At 45.2% G+C, this 21939-nt stretch overlaps 1 protein-coding gene across 5 annotated transcripts in view; it reads left to right on the top strand.

The window, feature by feature from the left end:
* LOC143930060 (L-threonine ammonia-lyase-like) overlaps positions 1–21939 on the top strand; it is a 107137-nt gene that overhangs the window by 72596 nt on the left and 12602 nt on the right. The gene's annotated exons all lie outside the window — the stretch shown is intronic.

Genomic DNA, 21939 nt, shown 5'->3' on the forward strand with positions numbered 1-21939 from the left:
GGTAAGGGCATGAGAGTCACCATATTTATACAGCAGAATGCATATGAGATGAACAATGTTTCGAAGCTCCATCAAACTTAAAGCAACAGATACTGACTAATCTACAGTGAAGATGCATGTATTCTTATTTGCTATGTATATGGTGTTTATTGGATAAACCTGTGTTTATTGGAAGTCCAGATGTGCTTCTAACATGTAATCCACTGCTGCCAAATAGTGAATCACAAAGGCCGTGTACATTCCTGGCTCCAGGCTCCAGGCTCCTAAACCTTCCCCCTTGTTTTCCCTTCGGAGATGGAATTTGCTGTTGTAATTCACAAATGGTTCCCATTATTGTAACCAAAATAAACATTGGGGCTTAACTCCTCCAATCCTGGCCCAAAGTCTCAGCCGCACATTCTAAATGTGGAGCGGCTGCTTTGAATAAAGAGGAACACACATTTCTCTCTCTCTCTGAAGATTATTTGTCATTCAGCATGCTCCATCGTCACACCTACCTGGCAGACTCTCAGAAAATGAATGAAGGGTTGCAGAACATACAGTATTTCACAATGCTCTTTATTGATCGACCACCAGCATATTTATGAACACTGTAGCTGAGTCAAATGAAAACAATCACTTGAATATATCTCCCAGAGTGAAAGAAGGAGACACTGAGCATGTTTTGTTTAGAACATAATAAAAGTGTTGACTTGCTTTAGCTAATATAAAGTGGATCTATGAGGATAGAAACTTTTTGGAGCAGCCATTGCTGACATGTTTTTCCAGATGTGTTTACTACAGATCAGTGAAGTCTGAGAAGGTCCTGCACCCACTAGGCACTACAATCAGGACTAGGTGACAGTCCTGCACATTTAGAAACAACAACTCCCATGTTCATTTTATCACAAGTTCCCTTAAAAAAGCAGGAAATGATGAACCTAAAACTAGCAACCTCTGGAGGAACCCCAGGGTTCCATGGAACCCTGGTTGAGAATGGCCGCATTAGTGTGATGGTCAGTAAGAGGAATGGTCCTTTCACTTGTGGTCATTGGGAAGAATTACCGCCTTACAGATAGCTTAAAAGATCAATGGTGTGAGTGGGAATTTATCTCAGAGGCAGAAATTGCCCAATGCTGAAGAAACCCCTAGCAACCTCTGGAGGAACCCTGGTTGAGAATCACTGCATTAGACAGATTAGAAGACCTGGATGGGGAAACTTCTCCTTTCCTGACGCACCTTCATGGCAGCACACACTTGGTTGTGACTCTGCCTAACTATAAACTATAAAATTTAAACTATAAACTATAAACTATAACTATATAAAATTTAAAGAGAGACACCCCGCTTCATTCTCTGTATCTAAGGATGGGCTGCTGTGTGCTGCCATGAAGATGCATCAGGAAAGGAAAATTACGGAAAGGTGAGTATACAATTTTCTATTTTCCTGACTCATCATGGCAGTACACACTGGGAAATAACTCACCAGTCAGGTGGGTGCAAGAAAATATTTTATCCTTAAAATGCTGGAGAATTTGCTCTAACAATGGTTCTCCCAAAGTCTGCCGTTGTCAACTGAGCAGAGTTTACTGTATAGTGAGATATGAGCGTATGTCTGGATGACCAGGTCGCTGCCTTACAGATTGTCTCGGGTGAAACCCTGTAGTATGCTGCCCATGAAGTCTCCACTGCCCTGGTTGAGTGAGCTTTAATACCCTCAGGAGCTGCAAGCTGACGAATGCAATATGCCTTCTTTATGGACTTGTCTCGCCAAGATGCAATAGTGCGAGAAGCTGACCTTTCCTGACCCCATGAGGAATTACCAAGAGAGTATCTATTTTCCTAAAGGGAGTTGTAGCCATCAAATAACTGGTGATAACTGACTTGTATATCCAATGCATGAGGTTCACCTTGATTAGATGGAAGGATGATGTCTTGATTATAATGAAATTATGTTGCCACTTTGAGGATGAAACGGTCTGAAGGTCTCAGTACCACTCTGTCAGGATAAAAGACCAGGTAGGATTCCTTTATCATCACTGCTTGTATTTCAGAAACTCTTTGCTGATGTAATGGTGATGAGGAGGGTTCATTTCAAATTTAAGTCCCATAACGAGACTGACTCGGCCGGGTGAAAAGGAGGATTTGAAAGAACATAGAGCACTATTGAAAGGTCCCATGCTGGGAACGTTAGTTTCTTAGGAGGTCTGATCTTCAGGCATGCCCTCATAAACGGAACTATGAGGGGATGTAATGCCCACCTAATTCCTGTTTTGCAGATATGGCGGAAATCTATACTTCAGGATATTTGAGCTTAAACCCTTATTAATACCTGACTGGAGGATTTCCAAAATTTGTGGAGCTTCTGGCAAAACTGGATTCCAGTTTTTTTTTTTTTTGGGCCATAGAAAAAAATCTTCCCCATATTTTCACATACGTGGTGTTAGTGGCACTTTTTCTGGCCTGTAGTGTTGATATAATTTCTTGAGAACAACCCTGTTCTAGCAGCCTGTTCCTTTCAACCTAACCTCCATACCATCAAGTGTAACTTCTCCGGAACCGGGTGCAGGAATTGACCCTGGGATAGCAGGCCCGATTTTACCGGAAGAGGCAGTGGTTGCTGTAGACTGAGTTGTAATAAGACTGTGAACCAAGGCCTCCTCGGCCAGAAAGGAATTTCTGCTATTACTGTAGCAGACGACCCCCTGAGCCTGGATAGAAATCTCACGATTTTGGGGAGTTGGTGGAAATATGTACCCTAGTTTGAAGTTCCAAGGATGGATCAGGCAGTCTATTCCCTCAGCTGACAGGAAAGCTGCTCTTGACAGGAATCTTTGACATTTGGTGTTCACAGGTGTCACTGCCAATTCGATCTCTGGCATTCCCCAAGTTTCTGTCAGGAGAGAGAAGGCCTGATGGTTCAGAGACCATTCGTTGTTCGAGAGAAGTTCCCTGCTCAGATAGTCAGCCAACATGTTTTGCGCTGCTGGAACATACACTGCCCTCAGGTCTGTTAGATGTATTTGCACCCAATCCAAGATGGGGTGAACTTCCTCCATCAGTATGCAGCTCCTGGTACCTCCTTGTTTCTGGATGTAAGCCATAAGAGCTCCAGTACATTTGATACAATGTCGTGAGCTTGAAACTGCCATTGACCCTGAGCTGCTTGATCTTTGTAATGAGCTCCCCATCCCTCCTGACTGGCATCCGTGACTACTTCTGGCTCTGGAGGGACTATAGGTCTGTGCATCCTGAGGTTGTGTCAGAAACCATGAATCAGACCGAGACAGAAGTACAGTTAAATCACACTTGTTTAATAATAAAAGAAAATAGAACAAACGTAGTCAAAACATAGCCAAAGTTCGGTAACCGTGACAGATAGTCAGGCAAGCGAGAGATCAGCATAGTGGAACAGCAAGCAGGATCTGGCTCCAGAAGGAATGTCAGCCAAGCAAGTCTTTATCAGGAACACAGGAGATAGTCTCTGATGTTGACCAAGACGAAGGCAGAGATCATCTTGGCTGGACAGCTTAAGTAGGCAGGACTAATGAGCAGGATATCATCAACAGATGAGTCACACTGGAGAGATAGGAGCTGGCAATTAGCTGACAGCTGAGCAGCCGGCTCAGAGGAAAGAAGGGCTCAGCCCAGCCCTGACAATACTCCCTCCACAAGACCCCTCCCCCTTGGAGGACCACCAGGCTTGAGAGGAAAACATCTATGGAAATCATGGAGGAGGTCAGGGGCATGTATGTCCAAGGATGAGACCCAAGAGCGTTCCTCCGGACCATACCCTTTCTAATGCACCAGGTACTGTATGTGCCCACGGAACCTACGGGAGTCAGCAATGCAATGTACTTCGTACTCCTCATGGTTCTTAATCTGTACAGGTTGAGGTGGTAAAGTGGTTGCAGACCAAAGGTTTTAATAAGGAGACCTGAAATACATTTGAAATACATGTATTACAAGGAAGGTCTAAGCCACGGAGATAATCCTGCAAATAATACGTAAAGGCCCAATAAACCGAGGTGCAAACTTCAGAGAGGGAACATGAATTTGGAAGTTGCGAGATGACAGACAGACCCTGTCCCCAACCTGGTAGGAAGGCGAAGGCAGGCGTCTGCAGTCAGCATGGAGTCTGTACCTATCATTAGCATGTCGCAAAGTCTTCTGGACTTGTGCCCAAGTGGAATGAAGACCACGGAGATGCTCTTCTAATGCAGGAATACTCTGTGGAACAAATGAGTCAGGCAACATGGAAGGTTGCAAACCATACTTCGTCATAAATGGGGACAATTGGGAAGCAGAACTCAAGGCACTATTGTGAGCAAACTCCGCCCACGGTAAGAGGTGGGACCAGTTGTTATGGTCAGAAATATAGCAATGTAGGAATTGCACCAAGGACTGATTCTCATTGCTCATTCTGTGACCCTATTAGACTGTGGGTGATACACAGAGGAGAAAGCAAGCTGAATTCCCAGCCGTGCACCCAAGGCTTGCCAGAACTGGGACACAATCACCTTGGGTTGCCCATGTAAGCGAAAGATCTCCTGAACAAAAATGTAAGCCAGTTCCTTAGAAGTGGGCAACTTCTTAATTGGAATACAATGAGACATTTCCGAGAACCGTACCCAGAATATGATCAGGAGGAATCACAGGAACCAGAACTGACTCCATCTTGGAAGTGGAGGAAAATTGTCATGACAAAGCATCAACCCTTGCCTTCTTACTACCAGGTAAGAATGAGACAATGTAATTGAAACTTGACAAGAAAAGAGCCCATCACGCCCTTCGGGGAGAGAGGCTTTTAGCCTCGGACAAGAATGTGAGATTCTTATGGTCGGTAAGAATGAGAATCGGCACAGTGGTACCTTCGAGGAGATGTCGCTATTCTTTCAGGGCTAAAATGATCTTCAGGGCTAAAATATCACTAACAGCTCTCTGTCACCAATCTTGTAATTGCACTCCACAGGTGACAATTTTCTTGAAAAAGTAGCCACATGCATAGCACTCTCAGAGGTAGAGACAGAAGGGCGCCAACTCCAGTCTCAGAAGCATCAACCTCAAGGATAAAAGGTAACGTAGGATCAGGATGTGCCAACACAGGAGCAGAAATAAAGGTAGCCTTGAGACTCTCAAATGCCTTAATGCACCCCGGAGACCAACTCTGGGTTACAGTCCTTTCTGGTCATATCAGTCAGGGGCTTGACCAGAGACGAGAAGTTACAAATAAACTTCCGATAATAGTTGTCAAAGCCAAGAAAACGCTGCAGAGTACATAAACCCACGGGGCAGGGGCCACTGTATTACTGCCAAGTCTCTCTGGGTCCATCAAAAATCCAGCAGTGGAAATATCTCTTAGGAATTTAACCTGTTCACGATGGAATTCACACTTCTCCAATTTACAATAGAGATTGTTCTCTTATTTTCTGAAGCACACGACAGACATCTGTGTGGTGGCTCTCCAGGGACTTGGAAAATATGAGGATATCATCGAGATAAACCACCACACATAACTGCAACAAATCTCGGAGGGCATCGTAACTAAATTCCTGGAAAACTGTCAGGGCGTTACAAAAGCATTACAAGGTACTCATAATGGCCTGTTCTGGTATTAAACGCAGTTTTCCACTCATCACCCTCCTTAATCCTCATGAGATTGTATACCTCTCTCAAATCAAGCTTTGTAAAAACAGTTTCTTCCTTGAGGCGGTCAAATCAGTAATCAATGGAATCGGATAAGCATTCTTAATCATGAAACGATTGAGACCACTATAATCAATACAAGGTCTCGGATCAACGTTCTTCACAAAGAAAGAAACCATCACCAGCAGGAGACGAGGATTTGCGGATGAAACTTTGCGAAAGTGGGTCTGCAACATACGCCTCCATGGCCTTATCCTCCAAGATCGACAAAGGGTAAACCTGGCCCTGAGGGGTTATGGCACCAGGTCAATTGCGCAATTCTACGACCGGTGTGGAGGCAAACTACCGGCTTGACCTTTGTCAAAGACATCGCTAAAATCGCAGTACTCCTCCAGCAGGGAGGAGAGTGAAGAGGTGCACAGGACCTTGGCTACCTTCAGGAAGCATGTTTTACTGCATTGTGGTGACCAGGAGAGAACCTCAGCACAGAGGCAATCAAGAGGGGTTTTGCCTCTGTAGCAAAGGATAACCAATAACCAGAAGAAACTTAGGTGAGGAAATAACTTGGAATTGGATTTTCTCATGGTGAAGAGCCCCTACGTCCATGGACAATGGAACAGTCTCATAAGTCCCATGGGCAGGCTGTAGAGGTCTCCCGTCAAGAGTCTGTGGCAAGTGGCGTGTCATGCAGCTGCAGCGGAATAGAGTGCTTTGATGCAAAGGCAGCATTAATGAACAGGTCTGAAGCCCCAGAATTGATAAGAGCCTGTATCTCGACTGATGACTCAGCCCAAGAAAGGGTAACCAAAACCAGGGGCTTATCGTTCTGGATAACTGGGGACAAAACAACGCCACCTAAGGTCTGGTCGTGACAGGACCTCAAGGTTCAGACATCCCCTGGACGGTTAGGGCAAGACTTCAAAAGGGTTCTCTCATCCACAGAGAGATGCATGAAGCCCAAGTGCATGAGTTCACCTTCACTGACCGACTCAGTAACAGGAGGCATGGGAGGTGAGGGAGGCAAGGGTGGGACTGCAAAGCTTGGAGACAAATGTACATGAGGCTTCCGCAAGCACTCATTGAGGATGGCAAACGTGATCAACTTCACAAGCTCTGGGTATATCTTGGGCTGCTATGTCATCCTTGATGGTATCTGAGAGACCATGAGAAAAAAGCCACGAGGGCGTCATTGTTTTAAGCAACCTCTGTTGCCAGAGTACGGAATTCAATGGCGTAATCATCAACAGTTCTCGTACTCGGTTTGATGAACATGAGGCACTTGGCAGCAGAAGCGGAGCGTGCAGAAACATCAAATACCCTTTTAAAAGAAGCCACAAACTCAGGGTAACTCCAGACAACAGGTTTTTGCCTCTCCCATAGAGGGTTTGCCCAGGCCAAGGCTCTCTCAGAAAGCAAAGATATCACAAAATCTACTTTGCTTCTGTCCATGGGAAACTGCTGGAGCAGCATCTCAAAGTATATCTCAACCTGGTTGAGAAACCCTCTGCATTGGACTGGATCACCCCCAACTTACTTGGGAAGTGGAGCGGAACCAAACATACCTCTTATAGAGGTAATACTCAAGGTGGGTCTCTGCAGCAGCAGGAAGGGCCTGCAACACAGGTTGTACTGGAGCAGCTACAGTGGGAGATTCCAGGTGAGCCATGCGACTCAGGAACGTTTGTAATGCCATGGCAAACTGATCCTTGCGGTGATCCTGCTCATCCAATCTGGAAAAAATATTACCAATAAGTAGATTGACTGCATCTTCTGAATTAATGGCCTTCACCTACTGTCAGAAACCGTGAATCCGACCAAGACAGAAGTACAGTTAAGTCACACTTGTTTAAAGAGGAAGTAAACCCTGATGGGTTTACTACTGCTTTGTCTCCCTGCAAAGGTAAAGCATAATGGGCCACTATGCATCTGCTCCGGCCACTCACAGCGCTGGAGCAGCGATGACGTCACTCCCGCGCATGGACACAGGAGCCGCCACTAACGGCATATAACTGTTAGCAGCGGCATGCTGCTAATGGTGATGGTGTGTCTGCGCAAGGTTTAGGAGATATTTCTTGGACCTAGGCTTACCTGTAGGTCAAATTGGTTTGTAAGGATTTACAACCACTTTAATAAGTAAATAGAACAAACGTAGTCAAAACGTAGCCAAAGTTTGGTAACCTGAACGGATAATCAGACAAGCCAGAAAGTCAGGAAGCCAGAGATCAGCGTTGTGGAACAGCAAGCAGGATCTGGAGCCAAAAGGAATGTCAGCCAAGCAAGTCTTTAACAGGAACACAGGCTAAAGTCTCTGTGATGTTCACCAAGACGAAGGCAGAGATCATCTGGGCTGGACAGCTTAAGTAGGCAGGACTGACGAGCAGGATATCAACAGGTGGGTCACTGTGGAGAGATAGGAGCTGGCAATTTGCCAACAGCTGAGCGGCCTTCTCAGAGGAAGGAAGCGCTGAGCCCAGCCCTGACAGGTTGTCCGAATGTGCCCACCATCATATCGACTGCTTCACCCAGTTGTGGATGTAAATTGTCTGAAGCATTGATGCTCCATCCCACTGCATCAGAAAAGAGTTTTGTAGCACTCTCGTGCTATTGGGACCACTGGGTCATTGGTAGTCGCAGACATGGATCCTAGAATGCTCATATAGACTTTGGCTGACAAATGTCTTGCTGATATTAATTTCTGCAACTTCAAAAAGGATGACTGTGTATTTCTCTAGTTTCTTTTAAATTCTCCCCCTGGTCTATAGGACTTTGCTTCCTTGTATCTTTCTGGAAGGTTGCGTCTATTGGAAGGACCTTTTTGTGTTTTTGGTCTTCTGTCGGAGGGAATCAAACCGGACTTGCCTCCTGTCACTTTAGAAATAGCGGAGTCCAACTTGGGACCAAAGAGATTCGTCCCGTCATAAGGAATTTTGCCCCAGTTTGTCTTAGATGCGGCGTCGGCTAAAGGTTTTAACCATAAGGCCCTTCTTGCCATTACCGAGGCCAACATTGCTTGGGCAGATGACCTGATGACCTCCACGGAAGCCTCTGCTACAAAATCACCTGCAATTTTGAGTTCATGGAGGGAGGTAATTATTTTCTCCTGGTCAGCTCCTTCCCGGAAAGATTTTTCTATATTATTTTAGCTAGCTATAATAGATAGCTCTACCCACCGCTGCCATGGTAATTGCTGGTCCACAAGTGCCACCTGCCGTGTATTAATGCTTTTTTTTTAATTCTAGATCAATCTTTTGGTCTAGCACGTCCCAAAAGGTAACTGCATCCTCGATTGCCAGAGTTACATGTCTGGCAAGTCGCATTAAAGAAGCGACCTCTTTGGCATCTGATTCTTTTTCCTTTGTTGCTTCATTGAAGTATGTACGGCAGGCAAATTTATCTGGTAAAGCTGGAGTGCTGCACACCCAGCAAGCATTATCTGCAGGACGGGTGTGTTGACTCAGATTGCGCTGGGATGAGGGTGACCTCCTATGGTGTGAACTGCTATGACGAGAGCGGCTATGGCGTGAGTGGCGATAATGGGATGAGGATCTTGATCGGCTTCTTCTAAATCTTCTGCTTGAAGCATGGCTTGACCGGTCCTTATGCCTGGAGTTTGTGAGTCTTGACCTGGTAGGGCTGCCAGAAATCGCAGCATTAGTGGTTGTGATCATTTTATTTATTTTTTTCTCTCTCTTCAATAGTTACCTATAAGTAGTGGACAGGCTCTTACCTTATCTGCTGAGGGGGGTCTTCGCGGGCAGTGGTCTCCATGAGCGGTGGCAGAGAGAAAGAAAAGCAGCCCTAAATAGTATAAGAATAAAATAAATAAAAACAAAAAACAAATGTCCCTGGGATAGGAACATAGAGCAGAGGTTAAATACAGGGAGAGATCATTAAAAGTAAGTTACCTGAAGGGAAGAAGCCAGCCTCCTGTGCAGTGCAGCGACCAGGTAGGTAGCACTGACAGATTATGCTGCCCATTTAAATCTGCCACCACCATCGCAGCAGAAGTGACACTCGTGCGCAGAAGCAGTCCGGCCATACCTGCGCCATCTTGGAATAGGGCAGAAAATTCCGGCAGAGCGTGGAGAGAGACTCAGCAGCCATATTTGCCCTAATCCCAGTGCCTAGAGGACAACAAGGTTTAGAAAGCCCCAGGAAAAATAAAAAAAGAAATGGATAAGAATAAAAGATACAGCACCTGTGCTGGAGGGAAGGTAGGAGACCTATGCGAGAAATGAAGCTTCTTTTAAAGCTTGTTAACTGCAAGAAAGTTTTTCTAGATGCCCCTGAGACCACCAGATCAGGGTTCCCTCCATAGAAGCTCCTTTAGAGACTGTACATGTGGGGCTTCCAAACAGGAGAGGCTTGAACCTGCTGGGGTGAATGTGGTAAGAGGTGTGCGATGTCCATCCAATCTTTGTCAGGTGAGAATATAAAAGGGAATACCCATTAAAAAGTCCTCCCTTTCATGTTCACTAGAGATAGATAGCTACAGTGCCTTGAAAAAAGTATTCATACCCCTTGACATTTTTCACATTTTGACATGTTACAACCAAAAACGTAAATGTATTTTATTGGGATTTTATGTGATAGACCAACACAAAGTGGCACATAATTGTGAAGTTGGAAGGGAAATGATAAATGGTTTTCACATATTTATTTGTAAAAAAAATTGAAAAGTGTGCCGTGCATTTGTATTCAGCCCCCCTGAGTCAATACTTTGTAGAACCACCTTTCACTGCAATTACAGCTAAGGCTCCATGCACACTGAAGCTCAAAAAAGCTTTTTCAGATTACTGGCAGAAAACGCTGGTTGAAAAACGTGCTTTTAACAGCGTTTTGTACTAGCGTTTATGGGCGTTTTCAATAAAAATACACAGAGGACACTTCAAAAATCCCACAGTGCATTCCAAACTCCCACAATGCATTGAAAAAATAGAATGCCGAACACTAATTAACGCATATTTATGAGCGTTTATCTGCGTTTGTCGTTTTTTAGCGGTGAAAAACGGCACTTTGAATGCGAATTTCTAGCGTTCAGAAAAAAAGCCCATAAACTCCACTGCTCATTAAAGCTAAAAAACGTCCATGTGTGCATGGACACATAGGCTAACATAGAGTGGAGTTTATGGGCTTTAAAAAAAAAAAAAACGCCCAAACTCCAATAAACTGCAGTTTATGAGCTCCAGTGTGCATGGAGCCTAAAAGTCTTTTTGGGGAAGTCTCTACCAGCTTTGCACATCTAGAGAGTGACATTTTTTCCCATTCTTCTTTGTAAAATAGCTCAAGCTCTGTCAGGTTGGATGGAGAGCGTCTGTGAGCAGCAATCTTCAAGTCTTTTCACAGATTCTCAATTGGAGTTAGGTCTGGACTTTAATTAGTCCATTCTAATACATGAATATGCTTTGATCTAAACCATTCCATTGTATCTTTGGTTGTATGTTTAGGGTCGTTGTCCTGCTGGAAGGTGAACCTCCGCCCCAGTCTCAAGTCTTTTGCAGGCTCTAACAGGTTCCTCTAAGATTGCCCTGTATTTGGTGCCATCCATCTTCCCATCAACTCTGACCAGCTGTCCCTGCTGAAGAAAAGCATCCCCACAACATGAGGCTGCTGCCACCACCATGTTTTATGGTGGGGATGGTGTGTTCAGGGTGATGGGCAGTGTTAGTTTTCCTCCACACATAGCGTTTTATTTCTGCCACACATAATGTTTTGCTTTTAGGCAAAAAAATTAAATTTTAGTCTCATCTGACCAGAGCACCTTCTTCAACATGTTTGCTGTGTCCCCCGCATGGCTTCTTGCAAACTGCAAAAGGGACTTATGGTTTTCTTTCATCAATGGCTTTTTTCTTGCCACTCTTCCATAAAGGTCAGATTTGTGGAGTGCACAATTAATAGTTGTCCTGTGGACAGATTCTCCCACCTGAGCTGTGGCTCTTTGCAGCTCCCCCAGAGCTACCATAACCTGCTTCTCTGATTAATGCTCTCCTTGCCCGGCCTGTCAGTTTATGTGGACAGCCATGTCTTGGTAGGTTTGCAGTTGAGCCATACTCTTTCCATTTTCAGATGATGGATTGAACAGAGCTCCGTGAGATGTTCAAAGCTTGGGATATTTTTATAACCTAACCCTGCTTTAAACCTCTCCACAACTTTATCCCTGACCTGTCTGGTGTGTTCCTTGGCCTTAATTAGGTGACTTCTGAAGGTAATTGGTTTCACTAGAGATGTTAGTTATGGGTATCAAAATAAAGGGGCTAAATACAAATGCACACCACACTTTTCCAATATTTATTTGAAACTAATTTTGAAAACCATTTATAATTTTCCTTCCACCTCACATTTATGTGCCACTTTGGGTTGGTCAATCACATAAAATTGGAATAAAATACATTAAGTTTTTGGTTGTAACATGACAAAATGTGGAACATTTTAAAGGGTATGAATACTATTTCAAGGCACTGTATATAAATAAGATCGACAGACAGACCAGCATGTATACCAGGAGCATAGTTAGGACATAATGAAACACCTCTCCCATTTCTCACCTGCTCTTGAAGTGATCCCGGATCCCAGTAGTCACCAAACCTTCATCTAGTATAAACAGGCACATAAGGGGGTCCATGTACAGCTGGTCTGTCAGTCTTGGCTTATACACTCCGGTGGTAACGCATAAGACCGCACACATCTTTTACAGCCAAGGAAGCTGCCATCTTGGCCTCTCTTTGATCTGAAGTTGCCATGATCTGACAGTAGTTATCAACCAGGTCATGGCCCACTGGACCTCCAGCCACCTGCAAATCGTCTATAGTTTTATCCAAAAAGAAATGCATGTCTGGTTTTAGATACTTTAATACGAATGTTATTTCAAAAGAAAAGAACAGAGTATGAGCCCTGACAGATATTCCCAGTGATTCTGTACCCTCTTCATGTTTCCAGACTGAGCACACACTGCTGCATGTGGAATTTTATGTCTCTTTCCTTAAACAGAAAATAATATTTTTTTTCTTGCAGTATATGGTGCTTGTAAGAGCTCGCTGGTTCACTGGCTATAAATAAGGCATCTGGGAAACTCATGGAATCTCATGTTTACTTATCATGCAGACCCCATTTAGTTTTACATATTTGTGCAAACATATCTTGGCGTTCACTGGTGATTTCTGCTATGTTTTTATATTGTTATGGTTCCTAAACTAAATATCCGGATTGTGCAGATTGCAGTCATACAATGTCTTCATACATGTATAAACGTATATGTGTGACCGCATCAGTTATTCCAGCTATTCATGCTTGATCACTACTGATCAAATATAGCTCATTATAAAAGTTTTAGCGAATTCATTATCGCCCTCCAGAAAAATATGTAGGGTCACCTACCTACTACAAGAAAAATTGTCAGTGTACGTTTTTTGTCACCTGCCTTAACGGCTTGTCTTTGCCTGGTGGGACATACTGCCGGATAGTGGGAGAGGGGTTGGGGGGGGGAACTATTAGCTAAATGGGGGGGCTGTCATTGTCCTGCAGAAATAGGGTCACTTGATATCTATAGCCGATTAGATGGAAATAGGCCTGAGTAACCATCATAATCGCCTAATAAATGTTCATGTGTGGCCCTGAGCACACAGGACAGAAGATTTAAGTGGTACTCCACCTTCCCTGCTCTCCCTGAAGGCCCCCTAGTATGTATTATTGTCAATTCGGTGACTTCACAATCTCGTACCTGAGTACTTCCTTGGAAGCGGTGGTGGCCAGTCCTTCCTTCTCTACTGAGTGGTGTTTATGTAGGCAATGTTCACACTTATGCAGGTTGCAGTTGATGCATTTTTCCTGGTGCGTCTTGCGTTTTTTTTTTTTTAACGATATTTTTTGTTAGTTTTTAATGTGTTTTGGGTTTTTGGGAGGTGTCTGTTCTCATGCAGGAGAAACCAGCAAAAACACAGCAAATATGCACCAAAAATGCAAGCACTGCATTCTTGATGCATTTCCTATGTTCCAAGTCTATGGAACCAGAAACGCAACATGCTGCGTCCAAAAAAGTCCCTGACGCTTTGCAAAAATCGCACTGGTTGAAAACACACAGATGTGAACGTGACCTATGCAAAATCATGTTAAATGAACTGTAGTGCATTTCTGCAAAACTGAAAATGCATATGTGTGAACCAGGCTATAATGACCTGTTAGCGCCCCTCTGTCCAGGAGTACTGTGAGCCCAGGCTGCATAATAATGCTGTGCCAGGGGTGGATCTATAACGGCCTATGCTCACAGGAAGTGGTTTGGATGGCACTGCCTGTCCGCCAACCTGGAAAACTGGTGGCCTCTAAAAGTGCTGCAGCAGACAGATGAAGGATATCATTAAAGGAAAAAGGAAAAAGTTTTATTTTTACCATTCCATCATAAAAAAAAATCCTGGCATCCTTTACAAAAATAGGTACTTGTTTTGTTACTACTAAGAGAGGTTGTAAACCTCAAAAAAAAAAACATGCAAGACAAAAGCTTCATCACATCCTAGCTCATTATGAAATACTTACCTTAGAATGATGCCCTGGATTGGCGCCGGCACAAGGGCTGACTTGTTCCCTGGAGTTACTTCCAGGTTGGCGGAAGCCGCGATTATGTCACTCCCATGCATGCGCATGGGAGCTGGCGGTCATGGCATGGGCCCTGAAAAAACGGCACAAGCAGGCTGTTCCTTCAGTAAATATCTCCTAAATGGTGCAAGTTTAGGAGATATATACAGTACTTACAGGTAAGCCTTATTATAGGTTTACCTGTAGGTACGATTAAAGAGGAAGACTTTACTTCCTCTTTAAGATGTATATATTATTTTCCTGACAATTTTTATTTAACTTCTTGGCATCCGCGCTATAGCCGAATGACGGCCACAGCGCGGACATGAATTTCCAGGAGGCCATCCTATGACGGCCTCCCCTTTGCGTGCGCCCTTGGCACACGCTGTGATCACCGAGTCACTGAGACTCAGATGATCGCAGATCCGAGTAAGGGGCCGGACGGGTTTTGCATCATTTGTGCGTCATCCTATGATGCGAAATGCGCAATGATGGCTATTTGTTTTCCATGAGATTTGGAGATTGATGAGGCATGGATGGAATACTCTGATCATTGCTGATAAACCTGTGGTGTATCCTATGGAAGGAAAACTAAACCTGGAATAATATTTAGGCGTTTTTATCATTGCTTTCTGGTGAGTGTAAACCTTGGAAGGTGGTGGTGGTAGTGAATCACGCATTGGTGGTGTATACAAGCATGATGTTTTGAGCACAAGGGATACAATATCTATGAAAAGGAGCAGCGCTGGGACTTTTTATTTATTTATTTATATATATTTGTACAATTCTATATATTCACATGCACTGTATGATATAGTGGTTTAAGCACATAGTATACAGTTATTTTTAGGGTTGGCACAGTTATCTCTTATACCCATATCTCTTATTGCCCCACATTATGCCCCATAGTGGGGAACCTATAATTGCAGCAGATCCTATATTTCACATAAATTTTATCCTTGATTAGCGCCGGTGACACTATTCACATTATAGAAAATAAAAGAATCCCCCCCCCCCTTTTTTTTAAATAATCACATTTTGTTGCTTTCCAGCCTGAAGTGAAGCCTGACTGCATACAAACTGGAAGTGTTTAGGTCTGACCTCATATATTATATGGATTTGGTAATTCTAAAGGAAAGTTGAACAAGAAAATTGTATAGTGTATAGCCAGCCCAACAGTATTTACTCAGTGCAACGTTTAACATCCAAGTAAAAGATAGATCTAACACCAACATGTCAGAAATGCATGTCAACACTGTATATATGAGCTATATATTACCAAAAGTATTGAGACACCTGCCTTTACACGCACATGAATTTTAATGGCATCCCAGTCTTAGTCCGTAGGGTTTAATCCCATTACTTTTCATAATATTGTGTGTGTGGATATAGATATATATAGAGATATAGATAGATAGATATATATATAGAGATATATATAGATTTTCTTTTATTGGATATGTTTTATGGCAGAAAGTTAAATTGTATATACGGTATATAAAATTCTATACTTTTTTCCCCACGATAGTGGAGTTTACTTTTTAATTACTTATCTCTAGAAATACCATAATGCAAAAAATAAATAGAATCAATTTAAATATTAGTTCACCTCTATGAGATAGCTTTGAGAGAAGTTAGTGTTGAAAATATTTTTATTGAACATTTCAAGTAAGAACAATAAGACAGTAACCGTCATGAGGCAAATACAAGCAGGAACAGTAACAGGACTACATTTATGGATGGACGGCAAACGACTATCAACCACAGTCGGTCCCGTCGGAAAGTTTGAAAAACAGGGAAAACAGCCTGTTCCCGATCCACAAGGCCACAGTAGGGAAAAAATACTCATGGGTTAATACATGAGACAACGTGTAATTAATATTACGAAGAAGACAGAAAGAAAGAGAGAAAAGAAAAGGGAAGAGAGGAGCACAAGTAAGAGGAACAGAGTGTTAGAGGAGAAAAATGAATAGCAAGATGAGAGGAGAGGGAAAAGTGGGGAAGGGGAAGGGATACGGGTGGGGGGGGGGGGGGGAAGGGTAGGAGAGAGCCCACAGCGTCCCTATGCATTCAAGATTTGTTCCATTAAGGTGTCAGAGGAAGAGAAGCGGAGCCAGATCGACCATTGAGATATAAACTTGGTGTAAGTGTCATTGTCCAGTGCCAACATCTCCTCCATTCTCATGGTGTCATTCATAATGGATACCCACCGTGACAATGGGGGGGTAGTCGTCGTCTTCCAATAAGCAGGTATCAGCTGCCTAGCAGAGGACATAAAAAAACGAAGCAATCTTTGTCTCTGCGATTTAATAGACCCGGGCAGTATTGAGAGTAGTGCAATTTTCGGAGAGATAGGAACCGGAGTATCAGCTAGAGAATTATAACATTCAAAAACCTGTGTCCAGAAGGGGCGGATCCTCTCACAGTCCCACTAGACATGTAGATAGGTTCCGACTGAGGCTTCACAGCGCCAGCAGGTGGCTGGCGTTGACGGGAAGATTTTGTGTAAAGTAGCAGGGTCTCTGTACCATCTAGACAGCAGCTTATAGTTCTTCTCTTGAGAGTAGCAGGAGATGGTCGACTTGTGTGTGAAGTGGAAAGAGGTTTGCCAATCCGGCACAGAGATGTCTTCACCCAAATCCGCAGACCACAGCCTAGTATAAGGTGGGAGCTGATCATGCGCTAAAGTCTGTAGTAAGTTATATAAGGAGGACAGCAGGTGTTTGGGGGTTTCTGAGAGCGAGCACAATACCTCAAAGTTGGTAAGCTTGCGGTGTATTTGAGAGGAGGAGTGTAGGCGTTTGGTAAATGCGGACACCTGCAGGGCCGCAAGCCAATCTCCAGAGTCTGCCAGGGGGACCGGGGTCCCCTGAGAGGGATGTACAAATGTGAAAGCTTGCGGCCACTCCGTACGCCTAAAGGGTCCTAGGGAGGCTGCCCCTGTACTTTGTGGTAAAGCAGGATGGTCAAAGAGGGACGTCAGGGGGCCCGGATCAGAGGAAAGGGTAGTGTTTAGCCCTGTCTTATACCATAATTTCAAGGAGGCCAAAGTCAATGGGGATAAGGATGTCATACTAGAGTAGTCCTGATTGTATCCCCATAGAAGAGCTCGGAGATCCACAGGAGAAAGGTCCTGTTCAACGGCCACCGAGGCCTTGCAAGGAGGACGGGGGAACCATTCTATGATGCGAGTCATGTGAGCAGCCGTATGGTAAGTCTCAAAGTCAGGGAGGCCTGTTCCCCCCATAGTCTTCGGGAGTGTAAGCAGTTTAAATTTAACTCTGGGGAGGCCCCTGTTTCACATGAATCTGATGGCTAGCGAACGCAGGGAGATGAAAAATGATTTGGGGACTTGAATGGGAATGGTTTGAAATAAATACAGGAGCTTGGGCAGGATGTCCATCTTTAGGATATTAATCCTTCCGAACCAGGGCAAGGGAGATCCCCCCCATTCCTCAAGGTCCTTCCGTATACGGTTAAGCAGGGGAATATAATTCAGGGAAAACAAGTTAGCTAGGTTGGAGGGTATAATGACCCCTAGATAAGAAATCCCCTTGGTCTGCCATTTAAATGAGAAATTGGATTTTAGAAGGGACAGTGTGGAGGGGGTGAGGGATATGTTAAGGGCTTCAGTCTTAGCAACGTTGATCTTGAAGTTACTATGGATACCAAAACGTTGAAATTCTCTGAGTAGGGATGGTAGGGAGGTGTGTGGATTCTGAACGTACACAAGGAGATCATCAGCATACAGGGAAAGTTTGTGATGTGCAGACGGAGTTTGGATACCTAGAATGGAGGGGTTTTGTCGTATGGCACAGGCCAAATGTTCAATAATAATGACAAAGAGGAGGGGGGACAGGGGGCAGCCCTGGCGGGTACCGTTTGCAATGTCAAAGGGGGCTGATGTGGTACCGTTGACTAGGACCGTAGCCGAGGGTCGTGAATATAGGGACATAACTTTGGAGATGAAGGGAGTTCCGAGGCCAAGTTGTTGTAGAGACAGCTGTAGGAACCTCCAGCTGACCCTATCGAAGGCCTTTTCAGCGTCAAAAGATAAAAGGCAAGCTTTCAGGCCTTTACGTTGGATCAGGGAAATAAGATGTATCGTCTTGGAGGTGTTGTCCCTCGCTTCTCTGCCAGGGACAAACCCCACTTGATCGTTATGAATAACTTCAAGCAGTAAAGGGGACAGACGGGTAGCCAGAACTTTCGCAAATAGCTTAATATCTATGTTGAGCAGGGATATGGGTCGATAGCTGCTGCATTGGGATGGGTCCTTGCCTGGTTTAGGGATAATAGAGATGTTGGCAGATAAAGATTCCTTGGAGGGGAGGGTAAGACTGTCTACCGAGTTAAAGGCCTTTGTCAGAAGGGGTGCAAGTTGTGGGGCAAATGTCTTGTAGAACCGGGGTGTAAAGCCGTCAGGACCCGGGCCTTTGCCCACTTTAAGGGCTTTGATGGCCTGCAAAAATTCAGAAGTAGTTAGGGGCTCATCTAGGGATGTCGCGTCTGCATCATCAATAGTGGGCAGGGCAGTTTCCATAATATAATCCTGTGTGGGGTCGGGAGAGGGGGGGGACCGATCGGAGGGGTTTGCGCGCGAGAGGTTATAAAGCTGTGAATAGTATTGCCGGAAGGATTCAGATATCCCGGAGGTGTTAAACGTTTTCCTATGGTCCGATTGGACGATAAAGGGTATAGAATGTCGTGGGGGTCTAGGGTGAATAGTTCTGGCCAGGTGTTTACCACATTTGTTCGCCAGGGAGTAGAAGTGATTCCGCGCTTTATCCCTGGCAATTAGGGAGTGCGCGTCTAGAAGCTGGAGCAAGTCTCTGCGGGCGTTGGAAAGCTGGACAAAAACCGTAGGGTCCAGTTCTTTTTTATGAAGGGGTTCAAGGTCCGCTATGGTAGAAAGGAGTTTGCGTATGTCATGAGCGCGGGCCTTCTTAAGGCGGGAGCCGTGTTGTATGAGGGTACCCCGGATCACACATTTGAGTGTGTCCCACTGGTTCAAAGGGGAGGTCGTGTCAGCGGAGTGGTCACCTATGAAATTTTTAATGACTTTGGAGACATCCGCTACGCACACGGTGTCCCGCAGCAGATTGTCATTAAGTCTCCAGCTCGCCCCCCGGCGGGCAACAGGGGGGCGGACTAGAGTCAGATAGATGGGGGCATGATCGGACCATAGGAGGTTACCGATCGCGGTTTGGAGAGGCGTGTCTAGAAGTGATTGCGATACAAGAAAGTGGTCCAATCTACTGTAGGAGTTGTGTGAGACTGAAAAATAACTGTAATCCCTTTCTGTGGGATGCTGGACTCGCCAGGCATCCACCAGATGGGAGGAATGGAGGAGCGATTTAATACGTGTCAAGGTGGAACAAGGTACAGAAGACTTACCCGAGGACGTGTCTGCGGATGGGGAGAGGGCAATATTGAGATCACCTCCAACAATAAAAGTCGACCCTCCAAAGGAGGATAGTCTGGTGAGGACTGAAGAGAGGAACCGAGCCTGGCCCACGTTCGGCATGTAAACGTTAGCTACTGTAAAGAGAAAATCGTTTAGTTTCAGTTTCAAAAACACATAGCGGCCTGAATCGTCTATGAGAGAGTCCAGGACCTCCGGGTTAAAAGATTTATGAAAGGCAACAGATACCCCCTTGGATTTGGCCTGCGGATTAACACTGTGGAACCAATGAGGGTAGTACCTATTGCGCAGTGCCGGAATAGCTCCAGCTCGAAAATGTGTTTCCTGAAGCAACAGAATTTTCGTGCGCTTTTTGTGAAAATGGTAAAGTGTCTGGCTCCGCTTCTCGGGAGTGTTGAAACCCCTACAATTAAAGGAAGCAAAAGTTATCGAATCGTCACTAGCCATGGGGGATCATTGGGGTGGAGCTCGGGATCAATAGGATGAGTGACACTATGGGCAAACCCCATTGGGGAAAGAAACAGGAATAGAGGATGTACAGGGCAGGTAAGGGAGGGGGGAAGGGGTGGGAGGGCAAAGGCAGAGAGAAGGCGAAGGGGAGAAGAGAAGAAAGAAGAGAGAGAAAGAACAGTATAACAACCTTGCATAGGTAGTAGCAACAGTGGTAGGTGTGGCAACCCGCTCCCAGCACACTAAACAGGGGGACATGAAACAGGGCATTTGGAAACATCAGTGATAGGAGACGGGCCCAGTAGGTCAGGCAGAAAAGAGGAGTAGGCAAGAAAAAAATAAAAATAAAAAAATAAAAAAGGCCACTAGGTGGCTCCAAAAGGCAAACATTACAGAGAAAAGAAGCCTATCATAAAGGCACAAATCAGTGCATCGTACAGTGATCATAGGATCACCGTGGGGCGCACAACAAAAACAAAAAAGAAAAAAAACCCGTAGGGGGGGGGGGGGGAGTGTGGGATAAAAACATAGTCGGGCAGCTCCCAGCACCCCGGCCCCACGGGTAAACCAGTATCAGTTGCAACCTAAAGAGTAAACTAAAGAACATAGTAAGCATAATCATCTTAGTGGTCATCAATAAATGCAATTGTAAACCGGCATAAAATAGAGAACATCTATGAGTCATAGGGGGAAGGACATGCAATAGGCCCAACAAAGGGGTCAGATTAAACAAAACAATAATCGTAAAGTATGTCAAGGGCAACACGGAGGGGACCGTTGTAGACAGTGGGTTGCAAAGACAAGTCTTGAGGTCCGTCCAGGAACTATCAGCACAACGGAGAACCCCAACTATAGGGAAAGGGGGGAGGGGAACACAGCAACGGGGGTTGTAAAAGATATGTAAAAAACCTGTAAACAAAAGGGTTAATCAACATGTGAGATATTCGACCCATACGGGTCCAAGGCCATTACAGGGGAAGACCCCAGCGGCGGGAGGAGAAAACAGGCCCGGGGGGGCCCACTGGATCGGGTCAGTCGTTGGGATCCTGAAGCTGCGGGGACCGAGGGGTGCGCTTGCGTCCTTGCTTCTGCCATTGCGGGGTGTAGGGTAGACCTGGAGTGGTCGGTGCAAACGGCCAGTCAGGCAGGGCGACTTGAGGCAGTTCAAGCGTACTAAGAAACGTAGGCAGGTCCCCCAATGTACGAAATACAGCGGTTTTACCCGCGTGGTGCACTCGAAGATGGAACGGGAAACGCCATTGGTATTTGATCTGTCTTGCTTGCAGGAGTTGCGTGAGGGGTCGTAGGGATTTCCGCAAAGCCAGTGTTTGGCGAGAGAGATCAGGAAGGAGCATGATGGGTGCGTCATTGAAGAGGATCGACTGCTGCGTGCTGGCGGCCCTCATAATGTTCTCCTTTATTTTGTACAAATGGACACGGCACAACGTGTCACGAATGAAGGAGGGGTCAGGGGTACGGGGACCCGATGTACGGTGCACCCGGTCCAATTCGATCGGTTCATCCTTGGGTCGGTGGAGCAGTTGGTTGAAGATAGTCGTCACAGCTGCAGGCAGATTTTTGGGGTCAACCAACTCGGGTATCCCCCGTATACGGATGTTGTTGCGGCGACTGCGATTTTCGAGGTCGTCCTGTTGGTATGAGAGCTGCTGAAGCAGGACAGTGTGGGTATTGAGGATACGATCAGGTGATTGTACAGTGTCCCGCAGGCTATCTACTGTGCTATCCACATCATCAAAGCGTACCCCCACATCTTTTCTCAAGTCAGAGATCTCCTTGCGGTATGTTTCCTCGATCCGAAGTACACAGCGTTCAAAGTCAGCTTTGGTGGGTAGAGACCTCATGTAGCTGTGCAG

This window comes from Lithobates pipiens, unplaced genomic scaffold (assembly GCF_037356315.1).
Source record: "Lithobates pipiens isolate NorthernLeopardFrog02 unplaced genomic scaffold, aLitPip1_a1.2 Scaffold_25, whole genome shotgun sequence".
Taxonomy (NCBI): Eukaryota; Metazoa; Chordata; class Amphibia; order Anura; family Ranidae; genus Lithobates; species Lithobates pipiens.